This window comes from Scyliorhinus canicula, chromosome 13 (assembly GCF_902713615.1).
Source record: "Scyliorhinus canicula chromosome 13, sScyCan1.1, whole genome shotgun sequence".
NCBI lineage: Eukaryota > Metazoa > Chordata > Chondrichthyes > Carcharhiniformes > Scyliorhinidae > Scyliorhinus > Scyliorhinus canicula.
In genome coordinates, this window is record NC_052158.1 from 45853772 (window position 1) to 45877136 (window position 23365).

The window sequence follows — 23365 nt, forward strand, 5'->3', positions numbered from 1 at the left end:
ACGCTTGTGAAACACCAATGCAGTCACAGTGGAGAGAAGCCAGTCAAATGTGATGAACTCCGAATTATTGCATCTCTGCGGGCACCAACACATTCACATCTCTGTGCACACCAACATGTTCGCACAAGGGAGAAACGTTTCCCAGGTGAGGTGTGTGACAAATCCTACTCGAGGGCCTCGGACCTCTTGTTCCATCAGAGGATGCACACAGGAGAGTGAGTCTTCAATTGTGAGCCCAATGTGGGGAAAGCAGTGCTCTAACTGCAAGTAGTTGAACCACTTTGCACACACATACTTTATCAGAGCAAAGAAGAAATTGCAAATTACATTCTTGAAACAACCAGAAAGCATTTTGATGAAAGAAGGAATGAGTTGTTGCCAAACAATACGCTATTTTGAAGTTGTTATCTCAAAAAAGAGAATTTAAAATGTTTGAGTGTGGAAAATGAACTTAGAAATTAGGCTGTGTCGACAGCTAAAGAAGAAGACAATTTATCTCTGGGTTTAACTAAGACATTCTTTGTAGAGTTTGAAGATGACAAAGATACAAAGGGAGACCAATGAGGTTCAAAACCAACACCGACTGTTTTAAAGAGTGAGCTTGAAAATTCACCTATGAATAAGAATAAAGAATCTTCTTTTGTGGACTGAACTTCGCTCAATAAATATTGTAAGAAAAAACTCTCAGAAAACATCACAAAAAGTGATCTTTTATATCTTAAACTGGACATGGAATTCAGCAGAGTGCTGATGAACTTGTGAAGTTGATTGGACTCCCCCCGATATCAGGAATGTGACAGTTTTAACTACCTTGAAGAAGGGATTTCCCTCTTGTCCAGGACAGGGAAAATCCTGACACACATTCTCCTGAATTGAGTGTGAATGGAAGCTAAGGAACTACCTATATTCACACACAGACCCATGTCCTTTGTAGACAAAAGCATCACGTACACACGGTGAACATTTTTCAACTAAACAAAAGCTTAGGGAATAGACATTCCCCAGGGCAATACCTTGACTAGTCTGGATATTTGGCAATCAAATGTCAGTTGCCAGTTACTGGTGCATTCTCCATGACAACACTTCTACCAGTAGGAGTCCACTTGCCAACCAATCAGGACGTGCTGCTTATGCAGTCTAAATTGTCATTTGCTTCGCCATTTGGTATTTTTGTGTATTGTCTTGATGAATGCAAGGCAAAGTTTTTTGACAGCAAATCTCTTTTTTTCAGCAACACAGTGAATGTTGTGAGGCAATAGAGACTGTCACAGCCGAGACACATCCTGCCCTCCCCCTGACTTCCCAGCTGGGCTCACTGATGAGGAACGGGATTCCTGGCTGATTTCCCCGCCCCCCCCTCCATAGACCAGATATACTGAGGCTAATTGAAGTCTCACTGTGTAGTCCTCCTCACACTTGTAGGAATGAATCCGTGTTCCATGAGGCTCTCATCACACTTGGAGTTCACTCACACTTCTTCCCAGACTCAGCCTGACCGATCTTCCACAGCTGGATTTTCGGAAAGGATGGTTCCACACCACTGACCAGTTTCAGATCTGATGATGCGTCAAAGCTCTCCTGACTTGACTGATTTCCACATGATGATTTCACTGCCCTACCTTCTCTGTGTTGAGAAATGCTGTGAATGGACTGGATATCTTTCCACAGTTGTGGAGTTGTTCCTTGGGTGATGTCTGGGGTTCGATTTACAGCTTGGGTCGCTGTCTGTGCAGAGTCAGCACGTTCTCCCTGTGTCTGGGTGGGTTTCCTCCGGGTGCTCCAGTTTCCTCCCACAGTCCAAAGATGTGCAGGTTAGGCGGATTCGCCATGCTAAATTGCCCGTAGTGTCCAAAAAGATTAAGTGAGGTTACTGGGTTATGGGGATAGGGTGGAGACGTGGGCTTGAGTGGCATCCTCTTTCCAAGGCAGGTGCAGACTAGATGGGCTGAATGGCCTCCTTCTGCACTGTAGATTCTATGATGGTCAGGATCTATCTGTGGTGGCTATCCTCTCTGTATTCTCTGGTGCAGTGCGGTGCAATCCTTCTGCAAAACAGGAAAAGGAAACATGATTTCCTCTAACTCCCTCTCCTCCTTTGCTGAAGGGGCTGACTCCTCAGTTAGAGACTGTTCCACAGTGAGTGTCAGTCTGCTATTACCCTGTGGGGATCAGATACAAGTCCTTTCCTTTTCCTCACGTCCCACACCCTCTGTTTCCAGGAGGGACACTGGATAGTGACCAGAAGCAGACACATGGCTACTTTCTTCCCTCTACGCAGACTCTATCTTCTTGTTTTCTGAAACATTTGGAAAAAAACACATTGGACAGCAAGTACTGGAAGCTAAGGAAAATATTCCATCTGTGTACTGAAGGGTTCTTGTTTATCCTGGGAAATTAGATACACTGCACTCACTCAGACTGCATATCCCAAATTCAGCTCTCAGGCACATAAGGTTATCTGGACTGAATGCTGGTCCCCTCCCCGTGGCTGTCACCCACTTTCCGGCCATGGATATGTCCCCGGAGGTGTGTCCCATCCCCTGGTTGTTCGGATGTTGGCTGCTGCATGTGTGGTGTTGCCTCCCGCAGTGTTCAGGTACAATGTTCAGGCATCACGGTCTGAATGGGATGCTAGGCAATGACTTCCACTTGCTACACGGTCCCCCACACCCACAGGAATCCACGGGTTGTGTGAAGTTCTCACTTAACCACGATTGCCAATTCCCTGTAAGCAATAGCCTTCAGCCGCTCGGCCAGAGGCCTCGGCAGTCTGTGGGGGTTAGGGGTTGATGGGGCAGAGACAAGGGTTTCCCTCGGAACGAGTACACACCATCCAGGGGTTGACATGGTGGTGCTGCAAGCAGTTTCACCCCCCCCCCCCCCAAGGTTGCCCCCCAAGTGCCTCCCCCGCCCTCCCATGGTGGCCCATGCCTGCAGAAGGACCCCACCCCTAGCCAAGGGTCCCCCCATCTCCCCATCACGAAATATCTTTGTCACTCCCTCCCCCACATTACACACATGAGGGTGATCTAGTCCCACCCCTATCCATCCTCGTCAGCATTGGGGCAAAGGTCCCCCACTCTCCCCCAAATGAGCATACCCCACAATGAGGTCTCTGAGGGCACCCACCTTTAAGGACCTGCCCCCCCCCCCCCCCCCCCCACAACTCCCTGCTTTCAGCCCTCCAAATTTCAGGATCCCCCCATACAGTCTCCCCAACCTTCATAACCCCTTCATGGCCCCCCTTCAGATCCCTCCTTCAGGCCGCCTTCAGGTGTGACAAAGCGTTTGCCCCTTTTATCGACTTTTGTGAATCACCAACGCATTCACAAAGGCGAGAATCCATTCACATGTGATATATGTGACATATCATTGTCACGGTCATTGCACCTCCTGTACACCAGTGCAGTCACAAAGAAACCATTCAGGCGAGGTTTGTGACAAATCATTTACATTGTTATTAAGCATTCACATCCAGGAGACAATCTACATGGGGGAGAGACCCTTCACATGTGAGATTTGCAATAAAGCTTTTGCAATATCTGCAAGGTTTTTAAAACATCCGAGGCTGGATGCCTGGGTTCCCCAGCCGCGTGTTTTTCGGGAACGTGCCGTTTGCTGGCAGCGGGATTCTGTCTTCCTGTCGCTTATCAATGGGATTTCCCATTGAAACCACCCCACGCCGTCGGGAAACCCACGGGCATGAGTGCACTGCCGGCAAAACAGAGGATCCCGCATACAGACAATCCAGACCATGGAGTCATTTTCAACTGTTTTGTTATTTTTGTTGATTTAAAGTTTGGTGTAAGTTAAATATTGTGTTGTGGTTTGTCTACTGTTCTATTAGTGCTCTGTATAGATTTATAACTCACAGTTAATTCACTTGTTTAACTTACCCAAAACTATCTGATTTGTCAGCATGGTGTGTTGCTATTCACTCAAACGCTCAGGGGCTTACAGTAAGAGTCCTGTACACAATATATTGGTCAATGTCACTGTGGCTTGTATACTTTCTCCATCAATGGGTTTAGAATTTCCAGTTCACAGGAAGTGTAATATTTCCCTGAGAAAGAAATACTTGCAATTTTAAATTAACTTTCATGAATTCAGGACATCCAAAAGCACTTTAGAGCCAAATAATTGTGTTTTGAAGTGTAGTAATGTAGGAAACATGGCAGTCAATTAGTGCACAGCAAGATCCCATAAACTGCAATGTGATAATGACCAGATAATCTGTTTATGTGATCTAAACAGGATCCATACTGACCAGGACATCAGTGATAACTTCCCTGATCTTATACAATGTAATGTCATGGGATCTTTTATATTCACCTACGAGGACAGACAGGGCCTTGGTTTAACTCATCTGAAAGATGGTACCTCTGACAGTGCAGCACTCCCTCAGTACTGCACTGGAGGCCTCATCCAATTCACGGTGCTGCACCGGGCCCACATGACTGGGACGAGGATGAGTAGGTTCTTTGGGGGTGAAGACAGGTGTGTCAGGTGCTTGGGGAGTCCAGCGAACCATGCCCATATGTTCTGGGCATGCCCGGCACTGGAGGAGTTGTGGAAGGGGGTGGCGAGGACGGTGTCGAGGGTGGTGGGATCCAGGGTCAAGCCAGGATGGGGACTCGCGATTTTTGGGGTTGGGGTGGAGCCGGGACTGCAGGAGGCGAAAGAGGCCGGTGTGCTGGCCTTTGCATCCCTAGTAGCCCGGCGAAGGATCTTGCTACAATGGAAGGATGCGAAGCCCCCAAGCGCGGAGACCTGGATCAATGACATGGCGGGTTTCATTAAGCTAGAGAAGGTCAAATTCGCCCTGAGAGGGTCGGTACAAGGGTTCTTTCGGCGGTGGCAGCCTTTCCTCGACTTTCTGGCTCAACGATAGGGTACAGGGACAGTAGCAGCAGCAACCCGGGGGGGGGGGGGGGGGGGGGGGGGGGCAGACAATGACTATGTTTGTTTATTTAATTTTAATTTATTTTTAAGTTCTTTTGTTGTTCATTGGGGTTGGGGGGGGGGGTGTGATACATGCGTCGATACGGTCTGGGGGTGTTACAGTTATTATGGGTTATTTTGTTGCATTTCATTGTTTGTCGTTATGTTTTATATTTTCTGTAAAAAATTCCAATAAAAGGGCAGCACGGTGGCCTAGTGGTTAGCACATCGCCTCACGCCGCTGAGGCCTCAGGTTAGATCCCGGCTCTGGGTCACTGTCCGTGTGGAGTTTGCACATTCTCCCCGTGTCTGCGTGGGTTTCGCCCCCACAACCCAAAAAATGTGCAGAGTAGGTAGATTGGCCACGCTAAATTGCCCCTTAATTAGAAAAAATAATTGGCTAATCTAAATTTATAAAAAAAAAAAAAATTCCAATAAAAATTATATTTAAAAAAAAAGTACTGCACTGGAGTGTCAGCCTCAGAGCTCAAGTCTCTGGAGTGAGACTTGAATGCACAACCTTCTGACTCAGAGACGAGAGTGCTAACTAAGGCACGGCGAACAATAATGTCTAATATTTCTGTTGTATTAGATTCAGTTTCCAAGAGGTTAAGTTCCAAGGCTGTGTACAGAATGCTTTTCCCGTGTAAACTGGCAACCTGAAAGTTGGATTTGATTTCAAGTGGGAACTAGTTGGAGCTTCAGGTGTCAGTGTTGTCTTTGTGTCTGTGTTCCTGAAGCTGTGAAAGGTGGTAAAGTCCCAGGTATCAGCTGGAATGGACATCGTTAAGGATTGTCTTCAATCAGTGCTGCTGATCAACCATTCTGCTTTACTCATGAAAGTTCTATTGTTTAGGCTAAGTTCTAAAAGTCTGTCAGGAATAAAACTCGAGGAATACCCCACTTTTTGTGAGGGCCGCAAAGAATCCAGCCTGAGTTTGTAGAGTCAAACAGAAAATAACTTTATTCACAACTATATGTACACAGCAGCAGTAGTTCACCACTGCTTCCATCACTAGCTGGTACCACACTGGCCAGTTCTATTTATACAGGTGTAACTGTTAATGATTACCCGGTCCACCCACCCTCATTGGGGGAGTTCACACGACACTTGAGTAGATCATGCTCTGAGATGTTGGAGCGGAATCTGTCTCTGAGCTTCTGCTGCTTCTGGCTGTAAACCCTGCTCCCTGAACTGGTGTGTTATTCTGTATGCTGGCTGGCTTTTCTGGACTTTGAAGCCTGGACTATGGCAAGGGTGAACTGTGCTACAACCAGTTGAATGGAGGAGAAGCTGCTCGGAAGGGAGAGGATGGAGATACCTGCCTGCAGTTGCCACATCTGTTACTGGCTGCCTTTCTGCTTACCGGCTGGAAGTGGAGCATGGGGTGGATTTTGGTTGGCCTGCTACCAGGCTGAAAGTGGAGAAGAACGGACTTGATTTTGCAGTTTTAGACTGGATGGTGTCTGGAGACTGGATGGCGGAACTGTGAGAGCAGCAGAACGATGACCCAGTTGACTATATGCACTGATGGTACTGATGTTGGTTTTGTTTTACTGTTGGGGGATTGTATGATCATTATTGTATTTTTGTTGTGTATTGTTATTTTGGACCTAGCAGCTGTCTGCTCACCAGTAGTGGCCCTCCTGCTTTGTGCACTGGGGGTTGAGGGGTCCTTCCTGGTGCTAGTGAGGGGGACGGGTGTTCTCTCTCTCTCCTCAACCGCTCGCTGCTGTCCTTTTCCAGTGGATTAATATACGCAAAATACCTTGGCAGTGCTTCTGCCAGTGCCACCTGGTCACCTTGGCAGTTCCAGGCTGGCATGCAGGTGGCACTTGGATTGAATCTCACCAAGGCACAGGCTGCTACTGCCAGGGTAGCCAGGTGGCCTAAAGGGCATGCAACTGGGGGGCCTCCGATCCCCTTGGAGACCCCCACGGATGCCATTCCCCCTGTCCCTGTTTGTCGGGACCAGTACCAAACAGCGCCCACTGAGGTCTTTGAAGCAAAGGGGCTGAATCCCAAAGCCTCAGTACCTCGGGAATCTGCACATCAGACTAGGGCTTGCTGCCTCGATCTAATATGCAGATTTGCCAAAATGTGATCGCATCCATTGTGGGTGGGCTTCATCTCACAAGGTCTTGTGTGATTGCGTTGAATGTTGTGAGATTGCGTTGAATCACACGAGGCGTTGTGAGCAGGGTAGTGTGGGAGTGGGGTCTCCTGGCTTTCAACGGCTGCGGCGATCTGCTTTCCCAGTGCAGCATGGCCAAAGGTTTGTGTCCAAGATTTTTGGGCTTCGGGAGAGGAGAATGCACCAGGATATCCCAGGACAATAACCAGAAGGGCTGAATGAGTCTCAGAAAGTGGAGCTGAAGGAAGCTGAACTTCCACAGCAGGCAGAGTTGTAAGATATCGAACCCTGGATCATCTACTCACATAATGAGCCCCAGCACACTCCCTGAGTCACCAAATAACTCACCCAGCAACAGAGACACTCTCCAGTCACTGGGCCATTTTCCCTATTCGGACCTCTGTCTCTCCTGTCCCCCCCCCCTCTCTTGTACATGTGCTGATCCCACCACTGCACGTCATCACCACCTTGGATGCTGTGGCTCTTCTGATCTGCTGTCAAACACATCCGAGGCTACACATTGTGGTAATCCATTGTCCATTGGTGGACAATGCATGTTGTTTATTGGTCGAGACTGTATGGTAGCTCCGCCCTGCAAGGCGAGGTATAAGAGCCCGTGCAGCCCCAGCAGCTTCCTTTCTGTACCTGAGCTGCTGGGGGAAACATCTAGCTTATTAAAGCCTTCAGTTGCACTACAACCTCGCTTAGTAGTCATTGATTGTGCATCAATTTAATAAGCTAGATTTAAAGAATGGAGCTCCGAATCAAGCCGGAGTGTCTGCAACTCAGCCCCCACGCAGTAAACTCGGCGGTGACCTTCAAGCACTGGCTAGCGTGCTTCAACGGCTACCTTGGAACGGCAGAAAACACATCCACAAGAGAACAGAAACTGTAGATCCTGCACTCGAGGTTGAGACCAGAAGTCTACACCCTCATCGAGGATGCGGACGACTTCCATGCCGCGATGGAGTTGCTGAAAGGGCATTACATTCGCCCTGTGAATCAGGTCTACGCCCGGCATCTACTAGCAACGAGGCGACAAATTGCTGGTGAGTCACTAGAAGAATTCTACCGTGCGCTCCTAGTGTTGGGAAGAAACTGCAGCTGCTCGCAAGTTTCAGGGACATTTTAGTTGCAGGTATGCTGTCTTCTCAAATCCGCCAGCGTTTACTGAAGAAAGAAACTCTAGGCCTCAAGGAGGCACGGGCCCTTGCCGGCTCCCTGGATGTGGCCTCCCGAACACCCGCACCTACGCCCCCGACCGCGCGGCAGCCCCCTGGGCAGCGTGGAACCCCTCTGCGCCCGACTCCGAGGCAATGCCCCACACTCCCCCACAAGCTTGCGCTGCAAGACGGCCCAGCAACCCCGGGGGGGGCCCCGCTGCTATTTTTGCGGGCAAGCCAAACACCCCCGACAGTGCTGCCCAGCCCGTTAGTCCACCTTCAAAGGGTGCGGCAAAAAGGGCCATTTCGTGGCAGTATGCCAGGCCCGGACGGTCACCGGAAGCGAATGCGGACCGCCACGACAACCCTCTCCATGGGCCCCGTGTGACCATCGAGCCCCGCCATCGTCCTCCTCCAGGACCACATGTGGCCTCCGGGTGCCGTCATATTGTTCAGCGAATGCCGCGTGCGATGGATGGGTGCCGCCATTTTGTGCACCCACAGCCATGTGCGACCAGTGCGCGCCGCCATCTTGGATGGACTCCCAGGACCCCAGTACAGATGACAACACACTGCCCGGCGAGAACACCCAGCTGCTGCCACGTTTAGCCTCGGTGACCCTGGACCAGTCTCAGGCTCGAACACTCTCAACTGCTACTACAGCAGTGCTAATCAACGGACACGAGACAACCTGCTTAATCGACTCTGGGAGCATGGAGAGCTTCATACACCCCGACACAGTAAGGCGTTGTTCTCTCCCCATCCACCCTGTTAATCAAAAAATCTCCCTGGCCCCCGGTTCCCACTCAGTAGAAATAAAGGGGTTCTGTGTCGCAAACCTCACGGTCCAGGGAAGGGAGTTCAAAAATTACCGGCTCTACGTCCTTCCCCACCTCTGCGCAGCCACACTCCTAGGGTTAGACTTCCAGTGCAACCTCCAAAGTCTAACTTTCAAATTCGGCGGCCCTATACCACCTCTCACTGTCTGCAGTCTCACGACCCTCAAGGTCGATCCGCCTTCCCTGTTTGCGAATCTCACCCCGTATTGCAAACCCGTCACCACCAGGAGCAGACGGTACAGTGTCCAGGACCGGACCATGTATTTTCTTGAATTTTGTTTAATTCCCTTTCCTTCCATGTACTGAATGATCTGTTGAGCTGCTTGCAGAAAAATACTTTTCACTGTACCTCAGTACACGTGACAATAAACAAATCCAATCCAATCCTTTCTTAGGTCAGAGGTCCAACGGCTACTGAGGGAAGGAGTAATTGAAGCTAGCAACAGTCCCTGGAGAGCTCAAGTAGTGGTGGTAAAGACCGGGGAGAAGAACAGGATGGTCATAGACTACAGTCAGACCATCAACAGGTTTACGCAGCTGGACGCATACCCTCTCCCCCACATATCCGACCTGGTAAACAGGATCGCGCAATACAAGGTCTTCTCCACGGTGGACCTTAAGTCCGCCTACCACCAGCTCCCCATCTGCACGAGTGACCGCAAGTACACTGCCTTCGAGGCAGATGGGCGGCTCTACCACTTTTTAAGGGTTCATTTCGGTGTCACTAATGAGGTCTCGGTCAGCCAGCGAGAGAGGGATCGAATGGTTGACCGATACGGCTTACGGGCAACATTCCCGTATCTCGATAGTGTCACCATCTGCGGCCACGACCAGCAAGACCACGACACCAACCTCCGAAAATTCCTCTAGACCGCGAAAATCCTTAACCTTACGTACAACAAGGATAAATGCATGTCTAGCACCGACCGCCAAGCCATCTTCGGCTACGTAGTGCAAAATGGAGTGATAGGCCCCGACCCTGAACGCATGAGCCCACTTATGGAGTTTCCCCTCCCTCACTAGTCCAAGGCCCTGAAGCGCTGACTAGGTTTTTTCTCTTACTACACCCAGTGCGTCCCCAACTATGCAGACAAGGCCCGTCCTCTGATCCAATCCACAGTTTTTCCCCTGTCGATAGAGGCCCGCCAGGCCTTCAGCCGCATCAAAGCTGATATTGCAAAGGCCACGATGCACGCCATCGACCAGTCCCTCCCCTTCCAGGTCGAGAGCGACGCGCACGACGTAGCTCTGGCAGCCACCCTCAACCAACCTCAAGACCCGTGGCCTTCTTCTCACGTACCATCCATGCTTCCGAAATCCGCCACTCCTCAGTCGAAAAGGAGGTCCAAGCCACAGTAGAAGCTGTGCGACATTGGAAGCATTACCTGGCCGGCAGGAGATTCACTCTCCTCACTGACCAACGGTCGGTCGCCTTTATGTTCGATAATGCACAGCGGGGCAAGATAAAGAACGATAAGATCTTGCGGTGGAGGATCGAACTCTCCACCTATAACTACGAGATCTTGTATCATCCTGGGAAGCTAAACGAGCCTCCTGATGCCCTGTCCCACAGCACATATGCCAACGCACAAGTGGACTGCCTCCGAGCCCTCCACGAGGACCTCTGCCAGCCGAGGGTCACTCGCTTCTTTCATTTTGTCAAGACCCGCAACCTGCCCTACTCCATTGAGGAGGTCAGGAAAGCCACGAAGAACTGCTAAATCTGCGCGGAGTGCAAGCCACATTTCTACCGGCCTGAGAAAGCGCACCTGATCAAGGCTTCTGGTCCCTTTGAACGTCTCAGCATGGACTTCAAAGGTCCCCTCCCCGCCACCAACTGCAACACGTACTTCCTGAACGTGATTGACGAATACTCCCGATTCCCATTCGCCATCCCCTGCCCCGACATGACCGCAACCACTGTCATCAAAGACCTCCATAGCATCTTCACACTGTTCGGGTACCCCGCTTCCATACATAGTGATAGGGGGTCCTCCTTTATGAGCGACGAACTGCGTCAATTCCTGCTCAGCAAGGGCATTGCCTCGAGCAGGACGACCAGTCCTCCCGGATGCCCTCCACTGCATCCGGTCTCTGCTCTGCACCACGACCAACCAAGCATCTCACGAACGTCTTCTTGTTTTCCCCAGGAAGTCCTCCACTGGGACCTCGCTCCCGACCTGGCTGGCAGCCCCCGAACCCATCCTGCCCCGAAAACACGTGCGGGCGCACAAGTCGGACCCGTTGGTCGAGAGGGACCATCTTCTCCACGCTAACCCCCAGTACGCCTATGTGGCGTACCCCGACGGCCGACAAGACACAGTCTCCCTATGAGACCTGGCGCCCGCCGAATCCCCGCGCACACCCCCGCCACCAGTCCCACCCACCATCCCATCGGGCACCTTACAGCTGCCCCCTTCCCAGGAGGATCAGTTCTTCCGCCGGCCCCGTTCAGGCCCCCACGCCCACCGACACACCCCACAGACGCTGCCTTCCCAGGTCAATCAGCTCCCCCACCAGCGCCGTCTAGGGGTGTTGAAGCTGCCAGAGAGATCAAAACTATGCTCCTAGAGTCACAGACGCCCGAACCTCCACCGGCGTCACCACCGAAGCTTCGACGATCACAAAGGATGACCAGGGCCCCCGATCAACTGATTGCTTCACTGTAACATGTATATAGTTAATTGTGAAATTGTAAAATATGTTGTAAATAGTTATGATTACAAGTCAAAACACTGTACGAGGGTATTACGGTACCTCCATAACCATAAATCCTACCATGTTGCAAGAGTTGTAATACCAAGCCACCACCCCCGCCAGACTCTTTTTTTTAATAGGGGGTGAATGTTGTAGTCTGGTTAGAGGTATTACGGTACCTAGCAATGCTGGAACACCATTGGTGGATAATGCATGTTGTCTATTGGTCGAGACTGTATGGTAGCTCCGCCTTGCAAGGCGGGGTATAAGAGCCCATGCAGCCCCAGCAGCTTCCTTTCTGTACCTGAGCTGCCGGGGGAAACATCTAGCATATTAAAACCTTCAGTTGTACTACAATCTCGCTTAGTAGTCATTGATTGTGCATCACACATCCCACACTGATGTCAGTTTGAAAGCCTCTGAGGATAAAAAATGCTGTTCCCACACTAGAAACATCTGTCAAACGTTTACGGGGAAAATGAGACAGCAGCTGCAATAAGTGAGGTTTTATTCAGATGGGATAATGACAAGTTTAAATCCCCACCTGATCTGCTGCTCAAAGTCGCCTCCGTTTCCCCGGTCAGCTTCCCAACCTTCAGGAAACTCCTGTTACTGCAGAAATATTTGGATTGTCTGTGAGAGACGTCAATCAGAGAGCCCACCCACTCTCTCCTCTTCCTCTACCACAGCTGCTTCACTTCCTGTAGGGACTCAAAACCAAGTCAGGAGATGGTGAGTGAAGGAGCACAATTTACAATCATTACATTGCACAATATCCACACTAATGTTCAGGCAGTCTGACTATCCTGTGGGCAATCAGCTGTGGAAATGCCCCTTATGCTGTGTCAGAAGATCCAGCTCACAGACCTGTTTACTCGGTGCTTTGTGCTGAGCTGTTTGATTGGCTGTGTGTTGGATATTGAGGGTGTTTATTGGAAGCATTTCCCTTCTGATTTACAGGCTGAGTTTTGTTGATGGGTCATTGCTGAATGTGAGGTGCAATTATCTGGGACGGGCATAGACACATTTATTGAAATATTTTTAAAGTCTTCTTTATAGATTTAATCTTCAGGCCTTGGCCTTTTCCAAAAGCCTGGGCTTCGATTTGATAGTTTAACCCAATACTGTGCCTGAGAACTGAATTTTGGGTTGTATGTCCTTAAGAGAATGCCAACATGACTCCAGATCCACAACAATGTTGTTCACTCTTAAATGCCCTTTGAAATAGCCTAGCAAGCCATTCAGTTCAGAGGCAAGCAAATGCTGGCCTTTCCAATGATGCCCATTGTAGTAATCCACGGGAGGCAGGAGTTCCGTCACCACACCAATATTTATTTACAATAACGATATTACAGGAGCAGCTACAAACAGTGCTGCTAGCAGTCCAGTCAACTTAAGACTGGCTCACAAAGCCTACACAGGTGATTATATGGGCCCCCTCAATGAGCTATCATTGAGGGAGCTCATACTCCAATTGGCCAACCAATAAAGCCAATTGGAGTTCATTACACCCATGAATGAATTTTAAAAATCAGCTATGCTGAAGAAAAATTCTCCTTGGCTTCCAGCACTTCCTGCTCAGTCTGTTTTCTTCAGAAAATGTAGGAAAATAATAGGAGAAATTTCAAAATTTCCAGTGATTTAACATTTTTCCTGAGTGTTTTTATAATAATAATCGCTTATTGTCACACGTAGGCTTCAATGAAGTTACTGTGAAAAGCCCCTACTCGGCATATTCCGGCACCTGTTCGAGGAGGCTGGTGTGGGAATCAAATCCCTGCTGCTGGCCTTGTTCTGCATTACAAGCCAGCTGTTTAGCCCACTGTACTAAACCAACTTAAACACCTAATCGGAGGGTGAAATTGGTCTTTGCCAGCACAACATGATCTCACAGTGAATTGATAGCCTGTTTTACACTCCGCCTGAAAGTCTTTTCCATTGTTCTCATGGGCCTGGAAGATGGGGGTCTGGACAGTAGGAGGAAATTAGGTACATTTATGTTCTTGCTGGAAACAGAGGGTGTGTGACAGTCAAGTGAGAGCCCCACACAGGGGAATAGCAGACGAATACTCACTGTGGAACAGTTTCTCACTGAGGAGTCAGTCTGTTCAGCAAAGGAGGAGAGAGAGTTGGAGGAAATCATGTTCCCTTTTCCTGTTTTACAGAAGGATTGCACCGTACTACACCAGAGAATACAGAGAGGATAGACACCGGAGATAGATCCTGACCATCACCCAAGGAACTACTGCAGAACTGTGGGATGCATCCAGTCCCTTCACAGCATTATTCAACACAGAGAAGGTTGGGCAGTGAAACCATCCCCCGGAAATCAGTCGGGTCAGGGAATGTTTGACATTCATCAGATCTGAAACTGGTCAGTGATGTGAAACCTTTCCGAAGGTTCAGCTGTGGGTGATCGGTCAGGGTGAGGCAGGGAAGAAGTGTGAGTGGACTTCAAGTGCTGTGAGAGCTTCAAACAGTCGTCAAGCTTCATGAACCACTGACTCATTCCGACAGGTGAGAGGCTGTTCAATTGTGAGGTGTGTGAGAAGCACTCCACAGTACATAAGATCTCCAAACACACAAGGTGCAACTGTTGTCCCACTACTAAGCTAAAGATAGCGACATGGCAGAGAAAGCTTTGAAGTGTGAGGTGTGTGATCAAGCTTTCACATATCCATCGACATTGGAGGCTCACCGACGTAGTCACACTGGGGAGAGACCATTCGAATGTGAGGTGTGTAACAGGGGCTTTACACAATTATCAGCCTTGGTGAATCACCGACGAGTTCATACTGGGGAGAAGCCGTTTGAATGTGAGGTGTGTAACAAAGGTTTTGCACAATTATCTACCCTGGTAAAACACTGGCAAATTCACACTGGGCTGAAACCATTCACTTGTGATGTGTGCAACAAATCATTCTCGCAGTCATCGAGCCTCCACGCACACCAACGCACTCACACAGGGGAGAAACCATTCATGTGTGATATATGTAAGAAATCATTCTTGACAGCATCGAATCTTCGCAAACATCGACCCATTCACACAGGTGAGAAACCCTTCATGTGCGAGTTGTGTCACAACTCATTCTCATCATCATCGGATCTCCGTAGACATCAACGCATTCACACAGGTGAAAAACCCTTCACGTGTGAGGTATGTGACAAATCATTCTCAACATCATACGATCTCCGTAGACACCTACGCATTCACACAGGTGAAAACCATTCACGTGTGAGGTGTGTAAGAAATCATTCTCAACATCATCGGATATCCGTGTACACCAACGTATTCACACAGGGGAGAAACCATTCACTTGCGATGTGTGTAATAAATCATTCCCATGGTCATGGATTCTCCGGAAACACCAGCGCACTCACACAGGAGAGAAACCATTCAGGTGTGAGGTGTGTGATAAATCATTCTCAGCATCATCCGATCTCTGTGTACATCAACGCAGTCACACAGGGGAGAAACCATTCAAGTGTGCTGTGTGTGACAAATCATTCTCAAGGTCCTCGAGCCTCCTAGTCCATCAGAGGAGCCACACAGGGGAGAAACCATTCATTTGTGAGGTCTGTGACAAATCATTTTCAGTGTCAGGGAACCTCCGTGCACACAAACGCACACACGGGACAAAACATTCACCTGTGACATGTATAAGAAATCATTCTCTTCATCCTTCAAACTCCCAAACCACAAACACATGCACACAGGACAAGCCATTCACCTGTGACAAGTGAAATAAATCATTCACATCATCATTGAACTTACACAACCACAAAAACACTCACACAGGGGTGTCCGGTGTCAGGGGTGTTATAAATCGTTCTGCACAGGCACAAATCTCCCAACGGCATCAGAGGATCCAGAGGTTTGTGATAACATTTTGTGAGGTCTTCAACCTCCTGGGATACCAGAGGATTCACATAGGAGAAACTCTTCAGGTGCGATGTTTGTGTTTGTGCATTTCACCCACTCCACCAATCTCTTAAAGGACCAGCAGATCCACACTGGAGAGAAACCATTCAGGTGTGAGACCATACTTTCACACAGTCAATTTATCTCATGGTCCATCAACACACACACTAATTAGTGCGAGTTCTGTCTGAAATCCTTCACACAGTTGTTGGACTTCCTGGAACATCATGAACCCACACAGGAATGACTTAACCTTGAGTTCTTGCCGACCTGTCATCAGTGAATTTCTATACAAACTCCTGCAAAGGATGTTCAGTGGTGTTGGGGCACAGAACAGCCAGCTTTCACTCACATCAAACAACTAGTGACGATAATGCCAGGTACTATGATTCTATGGTGTCAATGATGAAGTCACCCTGCAGTGAGATTCCAGTGAAACAGGACTTGGGACCAACCCTCATGCAGCAAGGACAACCAGTTGTGTTTGTATCCAGAGAATTAACACAAACTGAACGATACTATGTACAGATTGAGAAAGAGTACCTGGATATTGTCTTTATTTGTGAGCATTTCAGTTAATACCTGTATGGGAGAGAGAAAGTGATGGTAGAGTCTGATCAAAAAACACTTCACAGCATCTTTCTCAAACCGCTTCTATCTGCTCCAAAGTGTTTACAAAGGAAGTTACCGCGTTTGCAGAGATATCATTTGGAAGTGAAGATTATATATGCCTGTGCAATGTGTTTGTAGGGACAGACAAAATTGGAACAGATGAAAAAGATCAAAAGTTTTTTTTGTGCAAGTGTGATCATTTTCTTTGTGGACCATTTATGTGGAGTAACTTTGGAAACAACAAGGGAGATGTTTGGATAAATCTCTTTGTACACCATGGATGTCATTTTAATGTGACCTCTGATATTATAATTTGCAAATAAAAGTTTGAGGCAGTAACCATTTTACAGACCACATGGAACATTGTTTAAAATTCAAATTGCTCCAAATATTTCTGGACTAGGGAGTTTCCTGAAGTTTGGGAAACTGACCGGAGAAACGAAGAAGACTTTGAGCAGCCGATCAGGTGGGGATTTAAATTTGTCATTGTCCCATCTGAATAAAACCTCACTTATTGCAGCTGCTGTCTCAGTTCCTCCTGGTAAATATTTGACAGAGATTTCTAGTGTGGGAATAGCATTCTTCATCCTTGGAGGCTTTCAAACTGACAACATCAGTGTGGGATGTGTAGCCTCGGATGTGTTTGACAGCAGATCAGAAGAGGAAGACCCACAGTATCCAAGGCAGTGATGACCTGCAGTGGTGGGATCAGCACATGCAGAGGAGAGAGGGACACAGGAGAGAGAGGAGTTCAGGAGAGAGGGGTTCTGGAGAGAGGGACACAGGAGAGAGGAACATAGGAGAGAGAGTTCAGGAGGACGGGTTTACGAGGAAGGGACAGAACAATTAATTTTCTCCCGGCTCTCATCCTCTCCCTGTAAGTAATTGTGGGGTTTAGAATTAGATTTTACCTAAAAGGACTGAATTTTTATTAAAATAAATCAAAGTGTTGATTAAGTTATAAAAGAGGGGCAGCACGGTGGCACAGTGGTTAGCATTGCTGCCTACGGTGCTGAGGACCTGGGTTCGAATCCCGGCCCTGGGTCACTGTCCGTGTGGAGTTTGCACATTCTCCCCGTGTTTGCGTGGGTTTAACCCCCAGAACCCAAAGATGTGCAGGGTAGGTGGATTGGCCATGCTGAATTGCCCCTTAATTGGAAAAAATAATTGGGTACTCTAAAATTTAAAAAAAAGAGACTTGATTAAGTTAATAAAATAAGGTCATTTTGAAAACCCGGAATCGTGGCATCAGCCATTTTGTAACCTGCATTTTGCATCACAATACTTTGAATACATCTTGATTTAAGTTATGTAGTTAGCAGGTTATGTTATCAACAACCTATATAATCAAAACTTTTCATTCATATGTTTTGCATTTCTCCGTATAATAATCAAACAACAGGATTTTGAACTCAATTTTACAAATGTAAGCAGTTTTCAGTTAAAGTGTAAGGATATTATAGGAAAATCCCATGAGATGTCTAGTCCCAATGAAAAGGGCTTTGTTCAAAATTTACCAGATTAAATCTGGTAAAGAATACGTTGTTCTTTCTGGGAGATACATCGCATTGTAGCATTGTGAATAGCACAATCGTTTCACAGCTCCAGGGTCCCAGGTTCGATTCTGGCTTGGGTCACTGTCTGTGCGGAGTCTGCACATCCTCCCCTTGAGTGCGTGGGTTTCCTCCGGGTGCCGGTCCGGTTTCCTCCCACAGTCCAAAGATGTGCAGGTTAGGTGAATTGGCCATGATAAATTGCGCTTAGTGTTGGGTGGGGTTACTGGGTTATGGGGATAGGGTGGAGTTGTTGACGTTGGGTAGGGTGCTCTTTCCAAGAGCCGGCGCAGACTCGATGGGCTGAATGGCCTCCTTCTGCACTGTAAATTCTATGATATCTAACTGGATGTCATCAACTAGAAGATGTAATTAAAAGTAATTAAATCATCTCAGTCACAGTCAGGACCAATGATCTGGCCAGTCTACCTGTCTAGTTCTGTTAGAATTTTATAGGGTTCTATGAGACCCCCCCCCCCCCCATTCTTCTGAACTCCAACAATTTATGGGCAGCACGGTAGCCTTGTGGATGGCACAATTGCTTCACAGCTCCAGGGTCCCAGGTTCGATTCCAGCTTGGGTCACTGTCTGTGTGGAGTCTGCACATCCTCCCCGTGTGTACGTGGGTTTCCTCTGGGTGCTCCGGTTTCCTCCCACAGCCCAAAGATGTGCAGGTTTGGTGAATTGGCCATGATAAACTGGCCTTAGTTTCCAAAATTGCCCTTACTGTTGGGTTGGGTTATGGGGATAAGGTGGAGGTGTTGACTTTGGGTAGGGTGCTCTTTCCAAGAGCCGGTGCAGACTCGATGGGCCGAATGGCCTCCTTCTGCACTGCAAATTCTATATCTATGAAATACAATCCTAACTGATTCAATATCTCCTCCTTCGTCAGACCCGCCATCCCAGGAATCCGCCTGGTAAACCTTTGCTGCACTCCTTTCAGAACAAAAACATCCTCCGATAAGGAGACCAAGACTGCACACAATATTCCAGATGTGGCCTCACCAAGGCCCTTTATAATTGCAGTAAGATATCTCTGCTCCTGTATTTGAATCCTCTCGCAATGCAGGCCATCATACCATTTGCCATCTTTACCATCTGCTGCACCTGCATGCTTAACTTTAATGACTGGTGTACGAGGACACCCAGGTCTCGTTGCACATTCCACTCTCCTAATTTATGGCCTTTCAAGTAATAGTCTGGCTTCTCGTGTTTGCTACCAAAGTGGATAACCTTGCATATTTACCAAATCACACTGCAACTGCCATTCATTTGCACTCACTCAACATGTCCAAATCATGCTGAAGGATCTCTGCATCCTCTTCACAGCTCACCCTCCCACCCAACTTGGTGACATCTGAAAATTTAGAGATATTACCTGATCTAAATCATTAATATATATTGTGAATGGCTAGTACGGATCCCTGCAGTACCCCATGAGTCACCGCCTGCCAATTTGAAAAAGACCCATTCATTTCTACTCCTGTTTTTTCTTTAACTCCTTGAAACCATTTAATGATTCAGACTCCACCGCACTATGGGGCAGCAGGTTCCACTAGTTCACCACCCTCTGCGAGAAGTAGTTCCTCCTTATCTCAGTTTTAAATCTACCACATCTCAACCTATATCTGTGACCCCACGTTCTAGATTGCCCCACAAGGGGGAACATTTGGTCTGCGTTTACTTTGTCAATCCCTCTTAGTATTTTGTATGCCTTGATCAGATCCCCTATTCTTCTAAACTGCAGCGAGTATAAGCCCAAACTGTTCAATCTCTCCTCACGCGTCAACCCTTTCATCCCCGGAATCAATCTGGTGAACCTCCTCTGAACTACCTCCAATGCCACAACATCCTTCCTCAAATAAGACCAAAACTTGTGCGGAATCTGCACATTCTCCCCGTGTCTGAGAGGTGCTCCAGTTTCCTCCCACAGTCCAAAGACGTGCAGGTTAGGTGGATTGGCCATGCTAAATTGTCCTTCGTGTCCAAAAAGGTTAGGAGGGGTTATTGGGTTAGGGGGATAGGGTGGAAGTGAGGGCTTAACTGGGTTGGTGCAGACGTGATGGGCCAAATGGCCTCCTGCACTATATGTTCTATGTTCACCTCACTTGTCTTTCCCGCTGTGTGAATGCGACGGTGATCCGACATGCCCGATAATTGTTTAAAGTCCTTATTGCACACCTCACACGAGTTATTTCTTCTCCCCTGTGTGAATGCGCCGGTGATTCATCAAGCCTGATTTCTCTTGAAAGTGTGAGTTATACACCTCACACTTGAACAGCTTTTCACAGTTGGCATTGGTGTTCACGGAGTTTTAATGGCCGGGACAATGATTTCTTACACACTTTACACTCTGGAATGAAGGGTCATAGATGTAGGTTGAGAGGCGGTAGATTTATAACTTAGCTGAGGAGGAACTATTTCTTACAGAGGGTGGTGAATTTGTGAAACTCGCTGCATTGGAGTCATTAAATAGTTTCAAGAAGGAGATAGATAAATTTCTATCTAGAAAACGGGTTAATAGGTTATGGAGAACAGATAGGGAGGTGGATTTGAAATCAAGAAGTGATCAGATGATCTGACTGAATGGCAGAGCAGCTCGAGGGGCTTAATTTCCTACTTCTGTTCCTAATTCCTATGTTGCACTTGAATGATTTCTCCCCTGTGATGTGTCAGTGTTGCATGAATGCTGATGAACGTGTGAAGGCTCGGTCACATAACTCACATCTGAAGGGATTCTCATCTGTGTGAACACTCTGGCGTATCAGGAAATCCGTAGATGTTGGGAAAGCTTTATCACAAAATGCACACTTGAAGGGTTTCTTCCCTGTGTGGATTCTCTGGTGGACCTGGAGGTTCGATAACTGTGTGAAAGCTTTCTCACACACGTCACAGCGGTACGGCTTCTCCCCTGTGTGAATTCGTTTGTGTCTATGGAGTTGGGATGACTGTGAGAATGATTTGTTGCAAACTTCACAAGTAAATGGTTTCTCTCCAGTGTGAGTGAGTTGGTGGATACGAAAGTGGGATGAATATGTGAATGATCTGTCACAGAACTCACACTTCAACAGTTTGTCTTCTATGTGGCTGTCCCTGTGGGATTGGTGCAACTGAGTCTATGGAACCGTCCTCACACACCTCAGTCTTGAACAGCATCTCACATGTCAGAATCAGTTAGTAGTTTGGAGGCTCGATGAATGTTTGAAGCTCTCACCACACAGGAGTCCACTCACACTGCTTCCCGACCTCACCCTGACCCACAGCTGAACCTTTGGAAAGGTTGGTTCTGATGGAAGATTCCATTCAGATCTGATAATATGCCAAAACTCTCCTGACCCGACCGATTTACAGATGATGGTTTCACTGCCCAATCTTCTTTGGGTTGAGCAATGCTGTGAAGGGACTGGATGTCTTCCCACAGTTGTGCAGTTGTTCCTTGGGTGATGGTCAGGATCTATCTGTGGTGTCTATCCTCTGGTGTACTACCATTCCTCTGTAAAACAGGAAAAGGAAACATGCTTTCTTCCAACTCCCTCTCCTACTTTGATGAAGAGACTGACTCCTCGGTTAGACACTGCTCCACAATAGATACTGACCAGGACCAGACAACTTGGTTACACTCTTTCCTCCACCCAAAACCCCCATCTTCCCAAGGGCAATGGAAAAAGCTGTTGGGCAGAGTGTAAAACAAACTAATTATTGACCATGAACTTGTGTAGTGCTCACCAAGACCAGTTTTACGCTTAGACAGTGGCTGGAATGGCTCTTCTGGTCCTGCTGATGGTGCACCACCGCCAAAGGTTTCCCATGGTGATGGGTGCATTCAATGAATTTCCCCTTGAAAATGTCAGGACCAGAAAATCATCATAGTCAGATACTGGCAAGCCGCCTCTGTCGCCAAAAAATATTCAGTGAATTGCATGGAAAATTCCATTTTGGAATTTCTCCTCTTGGTTTCCAACATTATTTGAAGAAAACACACTGGGTAGGAAGTGCTGGAAGCTGAGGAAAATATTGCTTCAGTATTAACAAACCACAAGCTGCGAGTATATTTCTTGTATTGACCAAATGACCACACAACCAGTATGTTAGTTCAAAAGACAGTTTATTATTAAATACAAGACTTATCTCTCTGTGCAATGACACATGCGGCTATGCATTAAAATACACCTATCAGCTCAGATGATTTTTTAAAATTTCGATTACCCAATTATTCTTTTCTAATTAAGGGGCAATTTAGCGGGGCCAATCCACCTACCCTGCACATCTTTGGGTTGTGGGGGCGAAACCCACGCAAACACAGGGAGAATGTGCAAACTCCGCACAGACAGTGACCCAGAGCCGGGATCGAACCTGGTATCTCGGCGCCGTGAGGCTGCAGGGCTAACCCACTGCGCCACCGTGCTGCCATTCCTATCAACTAAGATGACCTTCACTTAACTTCTGAATGACCAGCTCTGTGCAGGTAGATAAGGCCTTTATCTGAGTCCCCACGTTTGTTGGCTGGAAATCGTCAGATTCATCTCTCTCAGGTAGCGATCGTGGGTCTTGAACTTGGCTGGTCGTTATGCTGCAGTTGGTGTGGGCACAGGCCGGTCTCAAAAGAGATCGATCCCTAGTGCACAGGGTCTCTTCTCCTTCGCGCCCTTTTGGGCGGTGCTTACTCAGGATCCAATGGATCGATAGGGTCCCGATCACTCTAATCGATTCTGGCCAATTAGGGGTGGGTACCTCGATAGCAGGGCGGGACCTAGTTACCATTGTCCCAAGTACGTATGCCTTTCCAAATAACGGGAAGCGGCGGCAGGCAGTCTGCTACTGTTGCTATCCTTTGATTGGAGTCTATTGTCCTGCGGAAATCGGTGATTGATCTTTATCGGTGATTAACAGGTGCAAGTTTCAGTTCGGTATGGTTTTCCTTTGCCCAATACACAGGGGCTGTGTACTGTCTGTGTCCCAACTTGACCACAATTCCCATTATCCTTTGCAGGTGGCCATTTTAGATGGCCACACCTGGGAAATTAGATACACTTCACTTACTCAGACTGCACACCCCTAGTTCAGCTCTCAGTCACAGCACTGGACAAATCTATCAAATCCAAGCCCAGGCTTTTGGGAAAGGCTGAGGCCTTCAGCCAAAATCTTTAAAGAAGACAGTAAAAAACATTTCAATAAATGTGTCCATGCCCCTCCCAAATAATTATACCTCACCTTCTCGTCTTCAATAATGACCCATCAACAAAACTCAGCCTGTAAATCAAAAGGGAATTTTTTCCAATAAACCCACTCAATATCCAACACACAGCCAATCAAGCTGAGCTCTCTGATTGACAGTTATTCCAGCCAATCAGTGAGCGAAAAACAGGAGCACCACCCATAGCAGCCCGTTAATCACTCCAGCACAACCAATCACATAGGGGAGACGGGTATCTGCTGACTTATATGCCCAATTTAGTGCAGTCACCTTGGAGACAGACTCATCTATTGTTTTGTATATAGTTGA

General features: G+C 47.8%; 1 protein-coding gene and 1 pseudogene across 1 annotated transcript in view; one reads left to right on the forward strand and one right to left on the reverse strand.

Moving 5' to 3' along the window:
* The window catches only part of LOC119975587, a 639245-nt gene that overhangs the window by 330060 nt on the left and 285820 nt on the right, over positions 1-23365 (reverse strand). The window lies entirely within an intron of this gene.
* Positions 12135-23365, forward strand: part of LOC119975588 — a 40061-nt pseudogene continuing 28830 nt past the window's right edge.